At 43.0% G+C, this 20938-nt stretch overlaps 2 long non-coding RNA genes across 2 annotated transcripts in view; one reads left to right on the top strand and one right to left on the bottom strand.

The window, feature by feature from the left end:
• Window positions 1-20938, bottom strand: part of LOC101943543 (uncharacterized) — a 110547-nt gene that overhangs the window by 23543 nt on the left and 66066 nt on the right. Inside the window, exon 3 of the long non-coding RNA XR_509248.3 lies at window positions 8984-9133. This is a non-coding gene — a long non-coding RNA (uncharacterized LOC101943543). The remainder of the gene's footprint in view (window positions 1-8983; window positions 9134-20938) is intronic.
• On the top strand, window positions 5342-15466 carry LOC135982397 (uncharacterized). The gene is made up of 3 exons (XR_010599739.1): window positions 5342-6702; window positions 12004-12146; window positions 13213-15466. It is a non-coding gene; the product is annotated as an uncharacterized LOC135982397 (long non-coding RNA).

Below are 20938 nucleotides of genomic sequence, written 5' to 3'. Positions count from 1 at the left end.
TCACTTTGGGTTCAAAATGAAATGATCCCCCACTCCACCCCCCAGTTTTAGCTCCTGGGCCAAAAAAATCAGTTATTCTCTCAGTTCTTGTGAACAGTCCCAATGATTTCATTGGAACTACTCACAGGAGCAAGCACTGCTCCTCGTAGTAAGTATTGGCAGTATGGGGATTAAGGCTAGGTCTACACTAAGGGAGGGGTCGATTTAAGATTCGCAAATTCAGCTATGCGAATAGCCTAGCTGAATTCGGTGTATCCTATTCGACTTACCCCGCTGTAAGGACAGCGGCAAATTGACCACCGCGGCTCCCCCGTTGATGGCGCTTACTCCTCTTGACGAGGTGGGAGTAAGCACGTCGATTTGGGGATCGATTTATCCGTCTAGATGAGGCGCGATAAATCGATCCCCGAGAGATCGATTTCTACCTGCCGATCCGGGCGGGTAGTGTAGCGTAGCCCTGAGTCTTCCACAACCCAACTCCTTTTATAAAACAATAACAAAATTGGATCACCTACAGGTGGTAAATACTGTAATATGAAGTCATTAGTCAAACTGAGAGGTGGTTATAAAATGCTTAATTTTTAGAAGTGTAAGAAACAGCTGTAGCGCCAGTTAAATCTGAGAGAAAACAAAAGCACATTGCAGTATCAAAAACCACTAAAAGTATTATCTATATAGAGATGTCACAGCTACCATGCCCCAAGCACCACATGAAGCATCGATCCATTACCAATGAGCTCATGTGTACAGCACTCATAAAGTACTGCACTTAGGAAGGAAAAATAACACGCACAACTACAAAATGGGGAATGACTGGCTAGATGGTGGTACTGCTGAAAAAAAGATCTTGGGGTTATCATGGATCACAAATTGAACATAAATCAGTTGTGAAAAAGGCTGGTGGTTGTCCTTGACTTGCTAACACCAACCCAGCAGTTGCTTGGCAAGCAGGTGCTTGGGGCAGCCGCTCGGGAGAGGGGCAGCTCGTCCAGCTATTCGGCGGCAATTCGGCAGATGGTCCCTCACTCCCACAGGGAGCGAAGGACCTTCCGCCGAATTGCCGCCGCAGACCGCGATCACGGCTTTTTTTTTTTTTTGGCGGCTTGGGGCGGCCAAAACCCTGGGGCCGGCCCTGCATAAAATAGGGGTTTGGAACCCACACTGGGGAAAATCACCATGGCTCCTTTGACTTCAGAAGCACTTGAACAACATTTGATCAAAACTCCTTTTGATTAGTACAGACATTTTCTACATTTTTCTCTCTTTCTGTCAATCCAGCACCTTTCACAGGCAATGAATTTACATGAAAAAAGAAAGTATGTCTTGGTACAGTAATTTAAGTGATATTTTTATATTTCCTATAGTCATGTACAAGCCTAGAAGAAAATGTGGTAATTAACAATCTGAACTTTATTGTGTGTTTCCAAGTAATACACTATTTAGCTTTACATGTAAGTACTAAGGACTTTCTAAATATAATCTGTTTATAGCAGTTCATTTTAGACCTGTGGCCATAACTGATGGTTTTTTTTTAATTTGATGGCTTAACTGAAAAAGTTTAAATAAAACGTTTCTAGTCAAACATAATGTTTCATTTGAACTGAAATGAAAAGTTTCATTTTATTTGGGGCTTTTAAAAATTTACAAAAATGGAACAATGTCTTGAATCAAAATGCTTTCACTAGAAAACAAAACCTTTTGATATTTTTGGATTTTTATCTCTTTTTTTTTTAAACAATTTGTCAAATTTGACCTGAATTTGCAAATTGTTTCAATCAACCCAAATATACAGTTTTCAGCCAAAAAGAAAATTTAGTTCATTTATTGCTAGACTCTTCCATCCTTATTCACACTGAGTAGTACCTTACTCCCTGAATAGTCCCATTATCTGCTCATCCAGTAAGTACTACTAACATGAGTATGGGTATCGGAATCTAGCCCTATATCCCATCAATCTAATCTGAACTGTAAATGAATAAAATGTATACCCAAAATAAAATGTATATGAGTGTGCAGCATAGTCAAGTTATCATTGCTGTTAGAACCTTAGCTCCTACATGTCCGAGCTCTTAAACACCTGCTGAGGTCTCAATCCTGCAAACACTGAGGGATGTTAGTAACTTTACTCAGGTGAGCAGTGCTGTGGGAACTACTTGACGGTCTGTGTTTACAGGATTAGGCCTTTAGTGTATTAGGTCCTTTATTCTATTTCATCTAGATTTAAGCTTTGCCTTCCAACCTGTTCAATGTTGATTTTTATTCTCCAAGAAAGCGGGGGGAGAGGGGGAGAGGAGGAGAGAGAGAGAGACCCTTCATCTTCCTGACAGCAAAACAACTAACAGCCTTTCAGCTTCAATCACAAGAAGTAGTAGTTTACAAGCTACTAAAATCCCTAAAAGACCACACAATGGCCAATATTTTATTGTAGGTATTTCCTATTGCTTCTAAAAGACTCCCATGAAAATGGTAGGCTGTGTTTTTTCTTTTATGTAGATCCTTTTGTAAACTGAAATTTTGTAATTGATTTACACTACGATTCTTTGAAATAAAATTCTGACCATCTACAGTGTGTGTGATAGCATTAGCTATGCTGCTTGCACATACTGGCATTTTTACTACATGCCTGCCTCTCTTGCCCTGTTAAAATATGCTACTGTGGGAATTGGCCTGCCTGTGTTTGGAGGTATGGCAGCATTTTGGTGGGTGCTTTTAACATCAGCTGTATTCCTCCCTGATTCATCTTCTCTGTCTGAGACAAAGCCATCAAGCTTTGTCGTCTGTGCCGTGTCATAGAGAGACCTTGTCACTGTCAGGTTTCCCCCACCGTAAGTTCTGGTCTTAGAAGCATCCCCTAGTGCAACAGATTTCATTCTCTCCATCTTTTAAGTCAGTTGTCACTGATAGATCAGAGCCCCTTCAATCTGTTTAATTGGAAATGCCTAGTTAAGGGGTATCATGTCATTGAAGTACAGGAGGGTTTAATGCCTCAGTTTGATAGGTGGGATGTTTTATGTGAGTCTTGAGCAGACTGATGACTTGCATATCTCCTCCTCTTTTTTCCTCCACCTCATTTCAAGCTATGGAAAACCGGTCTGTTAGGGGTTGCTTCATTGTGATTGATTGTACTAGATAGACTGTGCTGTAAGAAAATAGGAAATTGGCCTAATGAAAGGAATTGAACTTTCACCAGCGCACTCACTAAGTGAGTCATGAATCAGATACTACATGAGCCACAGGACTTCTTCCTGTTGTTTGTAAGAAATGCCCATTGATTCTCCCAGTGAGTTACAGATCAGTGACTTGCCAGAGGGTGGCAATGAAGGGGCTGAAGGGATACGTATCTAGGTTTTCCACTTAATGGTTGGAGTTGAATCCCACTGATCAAAGAGAAGTAGTTGTAGCAAGATCTTCATTAGATTTTCAAATTATGGCAAATAAGCCCTTTAAAACGCAGAGTGAAAGAAATCCAGTTTCATAATTGGCTTGATGGAAAACAAAGAATGGCTTTGAGTCACTTACACTTTAGAACTGCAGGAAGAAAGGTAATAGTTAGCCATTTATAATCACACAAACTGGCCAATCAGTTGCCCTCACTTATGATCTTGCAAGGTAGACATGCGAGGATGTCTACCCACTATTAGTCCTCGATCAACTTGGTTGTAGCTTTCATTGACAGATGTATCATCTTGTCTCCAGGAATCAAAATGAGCCATTCAAGATCTTGGGTTACTAGAATGGAGGCCTATAACGAGCTTTAAGGGATTTTCATAGGTTACTGGTTTAAAGCCAGTTTGATGAGGTGCTTTTATTTTTTTATGCTCAAAAAAATGTTTGTCTGATGGCTGGCTGTAAATCCTTGGTAGAACACAATGCCAGATGCACAACATGGTGTGTGGGAAGGAAGGCACATAAGAAAATAGTGAAGGATTGTACCAGGAGATGCTAAATGCACAGCCAGCTAGGAACAGTGTCAGCACCATTTAGGTTTTGCTTCACAAACTTTGGTTTAAATAAACAAACTGAAAAGGGAGGTTGTCAATGTAAGAACAAAATGTCAGCAAGCCATGGACAAATAACCCTACAATTCGCTGATCCCTACTTAGGTGTGCTACCCTGTGCACTACTGACTTCCTGTGGAGTCAAAGGAGATAACCATAATTAAGGCTGAATGACAGTTAGGTGTAAAGCCTTATTTCTAACTCTCTTATCTTTCTCAGAAGACCTTTTAAAGCATGAAGTTTCTCAGCCTTTGTTTCAAAGGGGGCAGACTCTTTTTTTATGCTTGTACTTTATCAAAGAAAAACATTTGGAGCAATGCAATTTGGTTTGGTTTTTAACTGCTTGCTTTTCCATTTCAGAAAATTGTTCAAGCTTTTCTCAGTAAGCTGTGTTTAAATTATGTGTGGATAAAAAAAGTTCAAACTAGTCTTCTTTTTTCTTTGAAGGTCATAGGAAAAAAACAGGTATTGACATTGGCTAACCCTAGATTCACAAACAGAAGGAACCTCCTGACTGGAACTGAAAGACATAGGTGAGAAGCAATACTTCAGTTTTCCCATATAGGCTGGCATCAAGGATGCCTGCTTGCTCAGGCAGACCAGATGTCAATCTCAATACAAGAAAGCTCTCATTGAAACCAATTATTTAGCTAACTGGGAGTAAGTGATGAAAGTGAGAAGCTGCCGTCACTGTAAAGGCTCTATTTTCATTAAAAGAAGTTGAGGCAAAGAGGAGAAGCTTGCCAAAACCCATCATTGAACCAAGTGGCTTAGATTTTGTTTAATATTGTCCTACCTGAGCAACATCAGCCACGCCCAGTATCCTTTCTGGCTGAGCCAATGCAAGGAAATGTAGCTGTGTTTAAGTATAACTGCACTAAGGCTGGGTACACAATATTTTCCTCTTCCTGGAAGAAGCTGATATTTATTTTCCTTTCCTCGATCAGAATGAAAAGTCAAAATTTATAAAACTTTTGTAAATTGGAAAAAAAAAACAGTTTGGGTCAATTACAACATGAATTTTGAAATGTTTCTTTTGATTTTGAGCTTTTTTTTTAGTTTTTTACATAAATTAAGTTTCTAAATGAGAAGTCATTTTGAACCAAACAAAGAGGAACTTTGTGTTTAGAAAATATTGAAATGGCTTTTTTTTTAAAAAAAAAATTCAAAGCAAGAAATTCATCAAAACTAACCCTTTTCCACAAAAAGTTTCTCTTGTGCTCAATTGGCATTTAGGGGGAAAATGTGCTATCCTGGCTCAGCTGTGTGTGTATGTGTGTGTACATGTGTTTTAAACAGCTTTGTAGAGCTGATTTTTAAGGGGACTGAATTTACTGTGTTGATCTGCTATGGTTAGCCTGTTCATTCCTGCCTCTGTTGGCTAAATTCAGAAGGGGTGGGGTGGCCTTGGGTAAAGTGTTTGTATTTTGGGAACTACTATGCCTGCTCCTGGCATTGAATGTCTAACATGTAATTTACAAATGTGGCCAGAAAAGCTGTAACCATCAGGACTATTGGATGGGTCCAGATAGATGAAAGAACAGGGTCTGAATGCCATCCTCATGTCTTGATGCCAAATCCATCCTCCTTTGTACACGGGATCAGTAAATGGAGTTTTTGACCTTTTTATTGGCAAGTTTGGAGACCGTAAACTGTAAATATCTGTCCACTCAAAGCAGAGGAGAAGCTCCAGAGTGAGTGATCATAGTGCAATGGTGGCATATCTGACTCCAAAGCAGAAAGTTTGTGCTCAAGTGACATCAGGGCCAGTTTTGATGTAAGAGTGGAAGGGTCGGCAGGGTGTGTGGTTAAATCAAAGATAATACCATCCTATTTCATTGCTTCTTTTAGCTGATACAGACAGTGAACTAACCCCTGCTCTCCTTTCTCTATAGAATAATCCTATCTTAGTCAACAGGACCATGTGCATAAGCAAGGTGAGAAGGATTTGGCCTCTTATGATCAATAACACTGTGGATGCAGTGTCCTTCACAGTGGTATTTACCAGGGCATTAGTTTGTGTTTTTTATATGGTTATAATATGGGTTAGTCCTGTCCATGCAGGCAGAAATTTAAAATTGGGTTTATGAGGAGGCTTAAACCCCATCACCTGGAACACAAGAGAGAAAGTCAGTTATGCTCTGCATCTGGGAAGTGATTAACTAATTGCCTCCTGGTCTTGGGAATAAGAGCTAGGGAGAGTTCCTTCTCCCTGGAAAGGGCCTGCAGGAAGGGGTAATAGTGGAGATTGACTGTGGCCAGAAAGTAGAGCTACAGCAGCAGGGTTAGCAGCTGTGGTGGGGCCATTGAATGAAGAATGAGCTAGGGGCCTATGAACACCAGTGAATAAGATAGAAACACAAGTGTGGTGGAAGGCTAAATCAAGTGGTATTTGGACTCCTAGCAGGGAAAATCAGTGGAGGATCAGTGCCCTGAGGAGGAGGAAGAGCTGAAGTCAAGCCCAGGATGAGCAAAGAGCCTCTCTTTTCAGAATTGAGCCTAGGAGGCGCAAAGGACTCTTTGTTTACATCTGAACCCCAAAAGGGCTCAAACAGTTGTGTGACATGGCCAGAGCTACAGAAGACCCAGTAAGGCAGTCCAGGGAAGGCACTGGTCATCATGGCTGAGGAAGTGGCCACCAGAGTGAATACAAGAAGCAAAGTCGTCTGCAACACTGTGTCCGGACAGGAGGGGCACCCTGGAGGTGAGGACAGTCCCTGATGTAGCAGAAAAGGTTTTCTTTTTCTTTAACAAGAAATATTGCCCCGAGAAACTAAAAAATGTTCCGTATTTTGTGGCTTAAGTAATATTTAGTGAAAGTTCTAAAGTGCTCTGAAGATGAAAACTGTTCTGAGGCCAGGTGCTCAGTTGGTAAGCTTGGGTAGGTCCACTGAAATCAGGGTTTACTAGAATAAACTATTCCGTGTCTTGCCTGATTTTCCTGCAGTTGATTATTTAACAATATTAAGACTAGTTGATGTAAATCAGTGTAACTCTGCTGAAGTCAGTGGATATAAGCTGACTGTTACCACCTGAGAATTGGACACTACAACTGCCAATAATCTTCCACAACCTTCTGGGGAAGGGTGAATATGATTATCCCCTTTTACAAATGGAGAAACTGAGGCAGAGAGACTAAGTAGTTTTCCCAAGGCTACAATGGGGATCTGTGACAAAGTGCAAAGTTAGAGCTTAACTAGTAGCCTTGTGATGATGGATTAGGCTACACATATACTCCAGAGAGCAGAACCTTATCAGAACTCTTTGAACACCACTGCTAATTAGCTGATTTGTCCTGTTCTGGTTGGTGAGGCATCCTCACCAGTGTTCCATGGCTACTGTTCCAAGAGTATCATGTTGTAGTAGTGTGATCTGTTCCCTTAAGGTCCAGGATGGCTGGGGCCAGCTAGCTGTGGTCAGTTATCAGATGCATCTGGCAATGGGCCAGGTGATCACTATAAAGGGCTGAGAGAGTGCAGTTGGCCTTGAAACAGGGGGATTGAACGGAAGGGTATGTCCTCCTTTCAGCACAGAGAGGCAAGGAGAAAAGTCCCTGTGAGCTGTAGCCCGTGATGGACAGAGGAAATGCTTTGTTTTGACATTTTGCCTAAGTTTTATGTGTAAAGAGTAAAACGGTGCTCTGAAGAAAGTGCCTGAAAAGACTGAAAAACGCGACAGAGGGTCCTGTGGCACCTTTGAGACTAACAGAATACTTGAAAAGTATTGAAAAGACTGAGTGTGGTATTAGTCCTTCTTGGCTGGGAAGAGAGGCCAGCAGCTTATAGGTGTGTGGTTATCCTTGTGTGAGTTTTTCCGGGAGTCTCCCAGAATCAGGCTCTATCTCCTAGAGGCTACTGAAGCCAAACTGGGAGATTTTGGGGCCACTAAAAGTCTGGTGGCACAGCAGGGCTAAGGCAGGCTCCCTGCCTGCCCTGGCGCTTTGCCACTCCCGGAAGCAGCTGGCATATCCCTGCAGCTCCTGGGGGGGAGAACAGGGCGTCTCCGCATGCTGCCTGAGCACTGACTCCGCAGCTCCCATTGGCCAGGAACTTCAGCCTATGGGAGCTGTGGGGGTAGTGCCCCCCCACCAACCCAGGGGCTGCAGGGATGTGTAGACCGCTTCCAGGAGTGGCACACGGAGGGGACAGTGCATGGAGCCTCCTGCCTCCGCTTACCTCAGGCAGCTCCCGGCCGGTGGCACAGCAGGGCTAAGGCAGGCTCTGCCCCCACAGCTCCCATTGGCCACAGTTTCTGGCCAATAGGAGCTGTGGAGTCAGCGCTCGGGGCGTGGGCAGCGCGCGGAGACCCCTAACTCCCCTTCCCCCGCCGAGGCTGCAGGGATGTGACAGCTGCTTCCGGGAGTGGCACGGGGCCAGGGCAGACAGGAAGCCTGCCTTAGCCTCACTCCACTGCTGACTGGGAGCCTCCTGAGATAAGCACTGTCTGGCCAGAGCCTGCACCCCTCACCCTCTTCCATACTTCAACCCCCTGTCCCAACCCAGAGCCCCTTCCTGCACCCAAACTCCCTCCCAGAGGCCACACCCCTTGTCCCCTCCTGCACTCTAATCCCCTGCGCCAGCCCCAAGTCCCCTCCTGGAGCCTGCACCCCCTCCTGCACCCCAACCCCTCTCCTACCTGTGAGCTCCCTTCAGCACCTAAACTTCCTCCCAGAGTTGCACCCCACACCTGCTCCTGTACCCCATGCCCCCTGCCCCAGGCTCAGCCTGGAGCCCCCTCCCACACTCTGAACCCCCCAGCCCGGAGCCCGCACCCCCTCTCAGACCCCAACCCCCTGCCCCAACCCAGTGAAAGTGAATGAGGGTCGGGGAGAGTGAGCAACGAAGGGAGGGGGGGATGAAGTGAGTGGGGCGGGACCTCGGATGAGGGGTGGGGTTGGGGTGGGGCAAGGATGTTTGGGTTTGTGTGATTGGACAGTTGGCAACCCTACAGGCAAGAAAGGGAACAGATTATCCTGCTTCTCTTACTTCCCCCAAGGCAGCTGTGGTTCTTAGAGGTGTTCAGATTGCCTCCAGCTCACTCTCTCCAGGTCTGCTGCAAGGCCCAGTGCTCTTTACCAGTGCTGCCAGACTTCCTTCATCAGATGGACCTGGTGCTGGGCTTTTCTTCTCACCTAGCTGACAGAAAGGGAAAAAAATGTAAAAAAAATTTTTTTTGCAGCCATGACATGCTAGTATAACTGTCTGGCTGATGAACTTTACTGGTTAAAATTTCCTAGAATAAAGATAGTCTTAGATGTGTTTCTCTCTTTGAATTAGAATATAAAGTACTTGATGAGCTACTCACATTTTACACTTCCTTGTGCATTATGGCAGGGAAGAAATGCACAAGGAGGTTTAAGTGGAAGAGTAACCAAATTCTTCACAAAAATGATACTGAGTTATGAAATTCTGTGGGTTTTTTAAATGAGATCTGTAAAGGAGGGAATACAAGCTACTTTACCTGTGAGTTGGTTGGGCTTTGGATACTTGTGGATTACTAATGTGAATATCTGGAATATAGTCTTTGTTGCAGGTTCGAATTTCAACCTTTGAGCTTACTTGCTAAACTCCTTGCTCTCTAACCTTGCAGTTTATCCACCACAGAATTCAGTTATTACAATAAAATAAGCTACTAAAATAAACAGGAAGCACCTTCAAGTGGGCATTAAGCATCCTGGGCCAATAAAGCCCTCCGCTTTCAGCCTTAGCATCTGGTGAGTTCAGGATAGGGTTATTATTGCATAAACAGGAAGCATACTGATTGCCCTGTGCTGGAAATCCAGATTGAAGATTGACCTACAGTATGGATTCAACAGCTGAAAGATATATCTTTGTGCTGGAAAAGCAAATCACTCTGCAAGACAAAGGGGGGACTATATGCTGAATAGTGTACTGTAGTCCGAGTATTTGAAGACTCAGGAAGGGGAAGTAACCCCTCCCCCCATACACCCACACCTTGTCCTTGTATGAAAAGGGCATAGTTTTGATGAGATGCCCTTACAGAAAAGAAATTGTGAATTTCTGGATTAATCATGCTGTTGTTATGTATGTTCAAGCCTCTATATTCATTAAAGTAATACTTAAAAAAAAAATAGGAAGCATGCACAAGTCATCTAAATTGTACAATTACCAGTTTAAAAGCTACCAGTCAGAATGATAATATCCTATTGAAGATATAATCTGTTTTAGGGAACAAAAGAGATGTATGAGGAAAAAGAAAAGGGTTTGTGTTTTGTTTTTTCCCCAACATATGGATTTCTTAACTGAATACAGAATAGCCATGTAATCTGGGGAGATGTATTGTGCTATTGGCATCATTCTGACAAACCACCAAAATAACCTTTAAAAATTGGATGGCATGTGCCTTTAAATGCCTTCCGAGACATTCCCTAAAAATAGTTTACAAAGCAACAGAGTCAAAGTGTTGGGGAATTGCCCTCAAATGCATTAGTGAGTCTATTCCTGTGGCACTTAAGCCAGCCAAAGTAATAAATATAAAATGGTAATTTTTCTCTGTGAACCACGCTTGCAGCTCCCACATGATTTCATTCCCACCCAGGAGTAATATAACACTGCCTGCTCACACAATCTCCTGGATTCATGGAATAAGGCAGCATGTGACTGCTACTTTGTTAAATGTGCTCAGAAGAAGTCGGCAATTACAATTAATCCCTCCTTTGCCTGAGCACAGTCCATCAGTATTTCCATACCACAAGTGTCACTGGGTTTTTAAGTTGCAAAGAAATCTAGACCAAGCAACGGATTAGAAGAATCTATTTTTCATTTTTTTGTTTCATGTGCTATGTTGGCAAAATAGGATTATGCTGTATTTTCTGTCCGAGATTGTTTGTGTGGCCTGATACTTCATTGACTTGAGGGTAATAAGCAGTGTAAATACTAAAAATAGGCTTTCAGAAAAGTGCCGCCCCTTCATTTCTCATATCTTTATCACTCCCAGAATTAATTGGCCGTTCTTCAGTTGGCATAAATTGGCATAGCTACATCCACTTCAGCAGGACTGTAGAAATTTACCCAGTTGAGACTCTGGCCTGTTGTGTCAAATTCTGCAGTGCGTACTCTGTTTACTCTAGGTCAGAGTCGTCTCTGCTTAGATTTCGCCAGTGCCGCTCAATGAGGATATGGGGGTGCTCGGGGAGCTTTCAGCTATGCTGTGTGTGTTGAAGCCATGCCCCTCCTTGCTGAGTGATGACCGTTATTGGCAGTGCACGTTGTCCATTCCTCAGGGCCGGCACCAGCGCAGCAAGCTGGTGCTTGGGGCAGCCCATGGAAGGGGGCGGCACGTCCCGGTCTTTGGCGGCAATTCGGCGGCGGGTCCCTCAGTCCCTCTCGGAGGGAAGGACTGGCCACTGAATTGCCGCCGAAGGGGCAGCAAAAAAGCTGGAGCCGGCCCTGCCATTCCTGGAGGGGACTGCCACTTCCTTGTTTTGGCTTCCTACTTCCCGTGAAAGTAATTATTTAGACCCATCTAAGAAACTAAGTCTCAAATTGTTTTGATTCAGTACAATATTAATGTGTGCACCTGAGCTGTTCAGGTGCCTCATTGGCGCTGGTCTCTCTGTCCAGATTATAGTTTATGATGGAACTGTGGTCTCCCCTTTAGGGAGCTACTGCTGTGCATCATAGGAGTCCCATAATTGTAGACATCATGGGACAATCAGGGATCAAAGCCCATAGAGCAGAATGGAGGTGTGATGCCCCTGAACTTCAACTCCTGTGAGGCACTGAGGCAACTGGGGTAGATGTAATTTGATGCTGAGCTGAGGCAGAATGAAACATTTCGATGCAAGATGAAAACCAAGGTGGAAATATCAGAATTTCCAGTAGGCCAGAAATTCTGGAGTCTTGACCAGCTCTAATGTTGAATCAAATATTTTAGCCTTGTTTTCTGTATCAAACATGAGACTTGTTTTTTGGAAACACTTTTTTGTTTTCACTCTGCCTACAAATTCACCTGACAAGGAGCTCTGATTTGCTCTGTTTCTCAGGTAATAATAAAAAGAAGCCTGCATGAAAAAGGGAATGGCCTGTCCTGTCCTGTGTAGACAAGTATTGGTCCTCCCTTGCTGCAATGCCAAGGAGACTTCACCTCTCCCCAGTGACAACTGAGAGAATTAGGTCAACCCGAGTGGTGAGTAGTAATTTGTTGCCCCATTATTTTAAGCCACTATGATTCTATCTCTTCCTCCAAACTGAGTCATGCCCACAGCATATGGGATTACTTCCGCTAGGGTCAGTTTGGTTTTATTTGAGTGGTGAATTAAATGGATAATCCATGTATTGGAATTGGAGGTAATTAAACCAGCCATTATACCCAGTGCCACTGGCTTAAAAGGAGGATTTCTGAAGAGTGGAGTGAGATGGCTGCTTAAGGGGGAGACAGAACGATACATTGGCACAGGTCCTTGCCAGCCTGGAAGGTGCCTCTGCCGAGTCCTCAATTCTCTCCTTTCCTGCCAAGAAGCAGTTGTGCCATTCACTCCCCAGACAATTTTCCTTCCCAGGAGAGGGCATACTAAACAAGGGTTATGGACTGCTAGGTGTTGTTCTGTATGCAATGTTGTTGCAGCTGTGTTTTTTTGACAGAGAAGACTTCTTAAAGGATCTCATCACCTTGGGACACCCTACGAGCCACGTGGTTTATGGGTCCCTAGCTAAAGACTTCCTCTGCCTCTTTGAGCCAGTGTTCCAAGTTGCTTTCTGTTCCTGTCACATCTGGGTCAAGATTTTTTTTTCTAGCTTTAGCAGAATAGTTGAAGTGAACAAAGATTTTTATATGCTTCAATGTGCTTGTCTTTTTAAAGGTTTTGCCCTCAGCATCAAAAGCTGTTGCTTTCCTTTGCCCATCAAATATGTGTGCCTGAGGGGCGGTGAGGTGATAATAGGCCACTTTAAGGAGCTCTGTGAGCATTTCACCTGCTTCCTCACTCTGAGCTGCTGTTTTTCCTCTCTGGCTGAGCAACTGAGGAACAGCCTGACATTTCTCTCAACCTTCATCAGCATCCTTGATTGTGACTTGCCATACTCCTCTAGAGTGCATTTTATTTACCATTCGTACATTTGTATGATTTTGGGGCAACACTAGGAATAATTTGACTACTGGGTAGGGTTTTATTGTTTAATGACTGCAGTAAGAAAAGCTACTTTTTGTGTGTGTGCAAGTTTCACTAAGAGTTGCTGACTTTGTTTTTTTTCAGAACTTCTCCATCAGGGAAATTGTCCCACTACAGGTACTTTATTTTTAGTACTGCTAAATAGAAATGTACACATCTCGGAACAAAGAATGCAGGCTATACTTACAAGATGGGATACTCTGTCCTGGGAAGCAGTGACTCTGAAAAAGTTTTCCGCGTTGTGTTGGATAATCTGCTGAACATGAATTCCCAGTGCAATGCTGTAGCCAAAAGGCTAATGCGATCCTTGGATGGACAAATAGGAATCTCAAACAGTAGTAGAGATGTTGTTTTACTTCTGTATTTGGCCTAGTGCAACTGCTACTGGAATACTGTGTCCAGTTCTGGTGTCTGCAACTCAAGAAGGATGTTGATAAATTGCAGAGGGTTCAGAGCAGAGCCATGAGAATGATTAAAGGATTAGAAAATCTGCTTTATAGTGATAGACTCAAGGAATTCAATCTATTTAGCTGAACACAGAAAAGGTGACTTGATCACAGTCTATAAGTAACTATATGGGGAACAAATATTTGATAATGGGCTCTTCTATCTAGCAGAATTGTAACGGCTGGAAGTTGAAACTAAACAAATTCAGACTGGAAACAATGTGTACACTTTAACAGTGGGTAATTAACCATCGGATCAGTTTACGAAGGGTCATGGCAGATTCACCATCACTTGCAATTTTCAGATCACAATTGGATGTTCTTTGAGACGACACATTCTTGTTCAAAAGAAATTATTTTGGGGAATTTCTATGGCTTGGTTATTCAGGAGGTCAGTTCAGGTTTTTGGGGAAGGCCATGGTAATGTTCACTCAATACATTCTTGACTGTCTGAAAAGCAGAATGGAAAGCTTTTCGGGAGTTGTTTAAGATCCTCGACTAGTTACAGAAAATATCTAGATTAAACATTTAAAAGTAAGTAATTTTAAATGAGCCACTCTAAAACTGCCATTGTTGAAATGTTAACCTCTTTCCTGTTACCTTGAAACTTGGTTCTCTTTTTTAGAAACTTGTTTGAGTATTGAATGCCAGTAGAACTTAACATGGACATAAGACTGTTACACATATATATGACTCAACAAACAAATGGCATTAAAATCCTAGCTCCTTTAACTACTTTGAAGTTTAGAGGTCTGTGTTTCTCTTTCTACAGATGATTGGATCGAAATATATTGGCTGGGTCAGTGTTAGAGCAGTGCCTCTGGCAAACAGTTGAAGTGCAAAGAAATTGCCTTGGTTAATCTCACATTTGTGGTTCAGTTCAACACCTTTTTTCAAAAGGCGTAAAAGTTAAAGGAAACAAGAACAAAACCAATGCAGCAGCATCTTAATTTTTTAGAAGTTATTTTCTACTTGTGCAGTTTTCAATGGCCTAATGGCTCATAAAATCTTTCTTAACTTTAATTTGATAAATTATTTCCGTAAGGTCCTAAATCTGGCAGCTCATACCTGGAATCCTATTGACACTGGGCTGACATGGAAGAGATGATCGAGGCACTATTCTGTTTGTTGTTAGGCCCTAATGACATGTATTTCTTGAATACAGTAGGTTGCGGGACTGCTACTAGCAGGCCAGGCTTCTGTACTAGATATGAACAGGAACAGAGCTTCTTTCTCAGAAAGATGCACACCAGCTGTGATCACTATATGATTCTTCAGTGATCTGCCAGGTATGAATGTTATCTTAAATAAGGTATGATACTTACAGTGCTGTGCAGTGGCTGAACAGTAGAATAGTTGAACATTCCATTACACCCATCTCCTTTGGTGTGCTATGGGGATTTTGGCTAGACTGGCATGTATTATCCTGTGTACCTTATGAGATCCACAGCCAGGATCTCCTCTCCTGTGTGTCTGACCAAGTCTATAGGACTTGCTTAGATGTGGGGCAGGGAATTGCTGTTCCAGCATTTATACAGAAACAAAATGGCATCCTCCATATAGCATGACCTCAACCTCACCTGTACAGTCTGGGTATGCTGGGGGGGAGAGGCAGGGTCATGCTGGCAGGGTCCAGAGTATCTATACTTAAAAATAGGACTGCATCCCAGTGTAGGGGGGAGAGAGCACCACTTTCCTATGAACCTTGTGACATTTACTAGCTTTTACCTTCAGAGGCATGAAGTAAATGAGGAAAGTCTCCTGTAGAACTCACTGTCTACCATCACTAATGTTTTAATTGCACAGCTAAGTTAGCCAGGAATGGAGAGCATGCTGTTATGAGCACAGTGTTTTCCTGGTTAAAAATATAGTGCCGTATGCACAGTACTCGCTTTTCAAATACTCCGTACTCAGTTATATCAAAATACACTTTCACTGGCACATTCAAAGGCACTCCTGTCCAGAGAGGGCTATTTCCATGCCAAACTTCAACCTTATCAGCTTTCTCCATTGCTCTGTCTGCCATCTAGTAGCTGGATGCAAACATGGAGTCAACCATTTAGCAGAGTTCCCCATCCAACAACTGGACTTGCTATGTTTGCATCATACCCATTACTGTAGCTGGAACTTGAATTGGAACTTTGGTGCTCTCTAGAGAGTTGGTGCAGCCAGGTAATGAAAAAGGGAGCTAAGCCAGTGGGAACTGTGCTATCCAATTGCAGCACCACGGAGTCTTTTCCCTAGCCTCTTTGTATACAATGCTCTACCCCACTTCCTCTGGATACAGTTGCACTAGTTAGCCATGCAGCTGTGTGTGTCTCTGTATCCAGATATGAATTATGCAGGTCTAGCTGATCTGAAGTGTGCTCTTTTCAAAATTCCAGGATACCTTTAAAGCAAGAGGTTTCAAAGGAGTGTGAAGGAGCTACTCAGAAATCCTGATTAACGGAAAATGGGACTGTATATACAATCCCTACAGCACACCACTGTGGAGATGTCTGCTTATAGGGAAAAGCCTAGAAATCGATCTATAGTAAATTCCAAAAGACAGAAATAAATCTTAAGGTTTTCAACTCCTTCTCCCATGCCTGCTGCTCTTGGTTTTCATCCCGAGTATTTAATGTGAGCCATAAAGTTGTCATGAGTTATAAATCTGTGAAATTAGCACTCTAGAACATTTAATCTAGAGAGAGCCAGCAATATCTGTAATGGACAAAGCCATATTCTATAAGTGACTGCATATACAGAATTATTTGTGTGACCAAGAGTAGCTTGTAGCATGGTTCACGAGACAATTTACTTTGTAAAGACCACACAATTTCACCTCAGTTCTTTTGAGAACAGAATCAATACTCTCATTGGAATTTAAATTAGAATGTAACCAGATGGGGGCCTGCAGGTATCTAAATTTATCAACTCCAGCCCAGTCAGATATACCCAGACGGCGTATTTTAGAGTTAGATATGACTGCCTTGGTCTCTGTGTCGATTCCAATAATGTTGTTTTAGTGACTCTGTTGTCACTTCCTCCGTCATCACACAGTATAGAATCAGCCACCAGAGAGGAAAAGAAATCGCTGTGTTTTCTTGAACCTTACTGCCCTTCCCTTCTTTAGTCTAAACAAGGTATCTTACTGTGCAAAAATCCTAGTACCCTGCTCGTAAAATTTCATAAGAGCTTTCTGTTTTGACCATGATGAATGGGGCTTTCAGTGCATGCATATGAAACAGACCATCTCCTGGTAAAACATGAGTGATGATTATGTACAAGAAGCAACACGGCTCATGAGAGGCCTTGGCCTTGGAAATATGTCTTCAGTCTATTGAAATTCTGGCCATAGATGCATTTCCAGTTTTGTACGACATTCTTATGTACATGTGATACAACTGTAGATCTCAGGCATTGTGGAGTGCAGCTGATATGTAAAAGCAGCTATAGCTTTCAGGATCCAAAAGGCAGAGAATCTTTCCCAGCTAATCAGATTTGTTCTTTCAAGCCACATCTTTTTATAATAAATAACACAAAACAGAGCATGTATTCATTAATCAATAAGCAGTGCTGTCAAGTCAGAACTGTGGCGATTCCCTGTGAATAGCTGACAATTTGCAGCATCTCTTGGGACATGTCACCTCCCAGCTGAGGGGAAAGAGTCTCTGCAGCTAGTAGAAAGACTTTGTTGTTGAATTAAAGAGGTATTTTAAACAATCTTAAAATTCAAACACTGCTTCTAAAGTAGCCCAAGACTTTCCCTCCTGGCATGAAGGGAATCCATGCCCTGCACGTTATTGTGGGGAATTAATGGTGTAAGGTTGCTAGGTGGGGGCAGGATGGGAGGCATTACCTTAACTCTCTAATTCCTGGGTTTCAGAGGCTTACGGTTGTGTTGCTTTCACTCTGCATTAGCTGACTGTTTTCAGAGATTTGTTTGGCCTCCTTTCACATTCTGGAAGGGCGTGCGGCTGTACTAGGCAATTTTAACTTTGCATAATGTTCTATGCCCTAAATACCTTGATAATACTGAACCTAATTCTCCAGTGCCTTGTGTCCTCCACACCTGTGCAAAGTTGTAAGATGCTACCATTTTGATTTGGCAGCACTCCATGCACACTTGTCATAGTACTAAATGACTACACAAGGTGACAACAATCAGGCTTGATGTGTGCCGCACATGGATGTACAAAAGTTTCCACATGGACAGTTTACAGAGGGCTTGCATGTAGTGGATCTATTTTGGCTCTCTTTCTAAAAAGCGAAGCAAGAGGGGGAAAATGCAGAGGGAGTTCAGTGTTCTAAATCCTCAATCTTGTAATGTTTTGCCAATACGTACTCATGTAAGGTTCCTGCATTCCATATGTCAGGATGAATCCTTACTTACACATGTAGCTATTCAATGGCAATTAGCCAGGATGGGCAACAATAGTGTCTCTAGCCTCTGTTTGCCAGAAACTGGGAATGAGCAACAGGGGATGGATCACTTGATGATACCTGTTCTGCTCATTCCTTCTGGGGCACCTGGCATTGGCTGCTGTTGGAAGACAGAATACTGGGCTAGATGGACTTTTGGTCTGACCCAGTATGGTTGTTCTTATGTTCTTAGTCTCATCAAAGTCAATGGTACTTCTCTCACAAGAACTACTTCCCTTCAGGAAGGGTTGCGAGAACTGGATGTTAGTTATTTTTCTCTAGAACAATGACAAACATTTTAAATTCCCTCTCTTAACTCAACCCTCAGTTATATTTGCTATTCTGATATGGGCTGAACAGAGAGGGAAATAAAAAAGACTAATTTTAAAAATCTGCAGCGGAGGAACAAAAATAATCGATAATGGTCTTGCCACAAATGATCACAGTTCAGCCCTGCCATTTGCCTTTCCCCCTTCTGTTTCCTGACTCTTACCTCACTTTCCTCCACTTTTGCCTCGTTCAAGACCATTTCTGTAAATTATAAACCTAATTCCAGTAACAGGTGAGATGTTCCCCATAATATCTCCACTTATCCTGGAGATGATTACTGCCAGACAGCAAGAGGTAAGGGGCAGGAAAGTTGCACAGTTCATTGCCACAGCACTAGAACGATTTTCAAAGAAACTTGAATTCAAAATGCTCTTTTGAGTGAGAACCTACGTTAATATTCATTAGCTTGAGTTCCCTTCATCTGCTTTTCTTTGTCTTCCTTCTCGTTTCCTCAGTGAACCCTGGAAACAGTATGAAACTCCCTTTGGCAAAATACAAGAGCCTCTAAGGGTATGTCTCTGCTGCAGCTGGGAGTGTGCCTCCCAGCTTGGGTAGACAGGCATGCGCTAGCTCTGTTCCATCTACCATGCTAAAAATCACAGTGTGGAATTGTGGCACAGGTACCCAAGTACAAGCCCGCTTGTTCCCCTGGGTCTGAGCTCGGGTAGCTAGCCCATGCTGCTGCCTGTGCCCTGATGTCCGTACCACATGAGGGTTTTTTTGTTTTTCATAATTTTTAAGTGTGCTAGCTCAAACAGAGCTAGCACATCTGTCTACCCGGGCTGGAAGGCACAGACCTACTCTAACAGTCTTTCAAAACCTAACGTCTTGCTGTGGGAAAGGGATACTGCTACTTATTAATTGTGGGTGCAATTCACCTCTGTGCAGAGGGTCAGAGATTGAATCTGTTAAAGTGAGAACCTATCCAAACTGCCATCCCATTCCCATCTCACTTGTCTGTCTCACTTGTCTTCCTGATGCCTGGAACCTTTTAACTCTCCTTTCCTCCCTGGCTCTCCAAAAGGCTTTGCCTAGTCCAGGGATCGGCAGCCTTTGGCACATGGCCCATCAAGGAAAGCCCATGGCGGGCCATGACAGTTTGTTTACCTGCAGCATCCGCAGGTTCGGCCCATCACAGCTCCCACTGCCCACGCTTCGCTGTTGCAGGCCAATGAGGGCTGCGGGAAGAAGCGTGGGCCGAGGGACGTACTGGCCACCACTTCCCTCAGCCCTCCTTGGCCTGGAACGGTGGATGCTGCAGGTAAACAAACTGTCCGGGCCCATCAGCGGATTTCCTTGATGGCCGCGTGCCAAAGATTGCTGATCCCTGGCCTAGTCTTTTCCTTCACAGATCCCAAGGGTAACTCCAGCCTATTTAAAGGTCATCCTAGTCCCTTTCCAAGGACTTGATCCAAAGTTCCTTGTAGACAATGGAATCTTTCCATTGATTTCCATGTACTTTGTACCAGGCCTCTAGATCCCAATAATCATACCTGTGATAGGCTTACCAAGACTCCATCTTTCTTTGACGTCCCCCTAGACCAGTGGTCTCCAAAGTGGGGTGCGCAAGAGGATACTTAGGGGTGTGCGGCAGAAGGAGCGCTTTTTTTTTTTTGCTTTGGCAAAAATGGTAGAGCCAGCACGGCAGGGAGTGCGTGCTCAAAAATTTTTTACTGATAGGGGTGCGCAAACAAAAAAGTTTGGAGACCACTGCCCTAGACTCTTCTGTTCCTGTCACTTTTAGAAGACCTTTGTGGGATTCAGCATGTCGTGCATTGTAACTGATAGGAATGCAAACCGGGGACCTATCTGTCACACTCTGGGGCTTCTCCAGAAATGCCTCACTCAGAGTGTACATTGCTATGTATATGTATGCAACTTGTACTGGGGTGTGTGTGTGAGGTGTAAGCAGGAAGGACTGGTGTGTGTGTACACACAATTTCAGAAAATGTCACATTTGTATCTTCCTCTGAAATAGTCATCTTGGCTCTGCTTTTAATTAGCAACTGAAATGCAATTACTGAAATAATAAATCTCAAAGTATGTGTCATTTTCCAGTTAGCAGCAGTCACTTCCATAAAGACATATGAAAGGAATAACCTTGAAAACTGCTGCCTTATAGAGACAAGTGTATCAGAGGGATTTTTTTCATAGTTCATGTGGTATCTAAATTATTAACTTTCTTGATGAGGTTCACAGAAATTCGTTTAATAAGTTACTATGATATTAACCTTTTGTGTTATACAAGAATTGCACCTAATGATGTTTAAATGAAACTATTTGTAATCTCTTTGGCTTTAATCTGATATTGGTATTTTTGGTTTTAGAATGCAGAAATAGTGAAATTTAGTCATGGTCGGTAAAGTGACTGTACAAAAACAAAACCTTACTTTTTGTAACTGAACTTCTACCTCTGCGCCATCTGCAGTGCCATCCAATTTTGTGCATCACCCCCTCAAAAGCATACACAAGCATTTGTCTTTTTAAAATTGCACATGCAAACATACATTTGACTTTGGATATGTTTCATATCCAGCTGCTGAACATGCATAGGCAAGTACCAATGCACGTGTATGCTTGAGGGATTGTTTACTGTTTATTCACTAGGAAATTACATCGTTAGGAAACTT

This window comes from Chrysemys picta, chromosome 3 (assembly GCF_011386835.1).
Source record: "Chrysemys picta bellii isolate R12L10 chromosome 3, ASM1138683v2, whole genome shotgun sequence".
Classification (NCBI taxonomy): Eukaryota; Metazoa; Chordata; order Testudines; family Emydidae; genus Chrysemys; species Chrysemys picta.
This window is presented reverse-complemented; position numbering and strand designations above follow the sequence as displayed.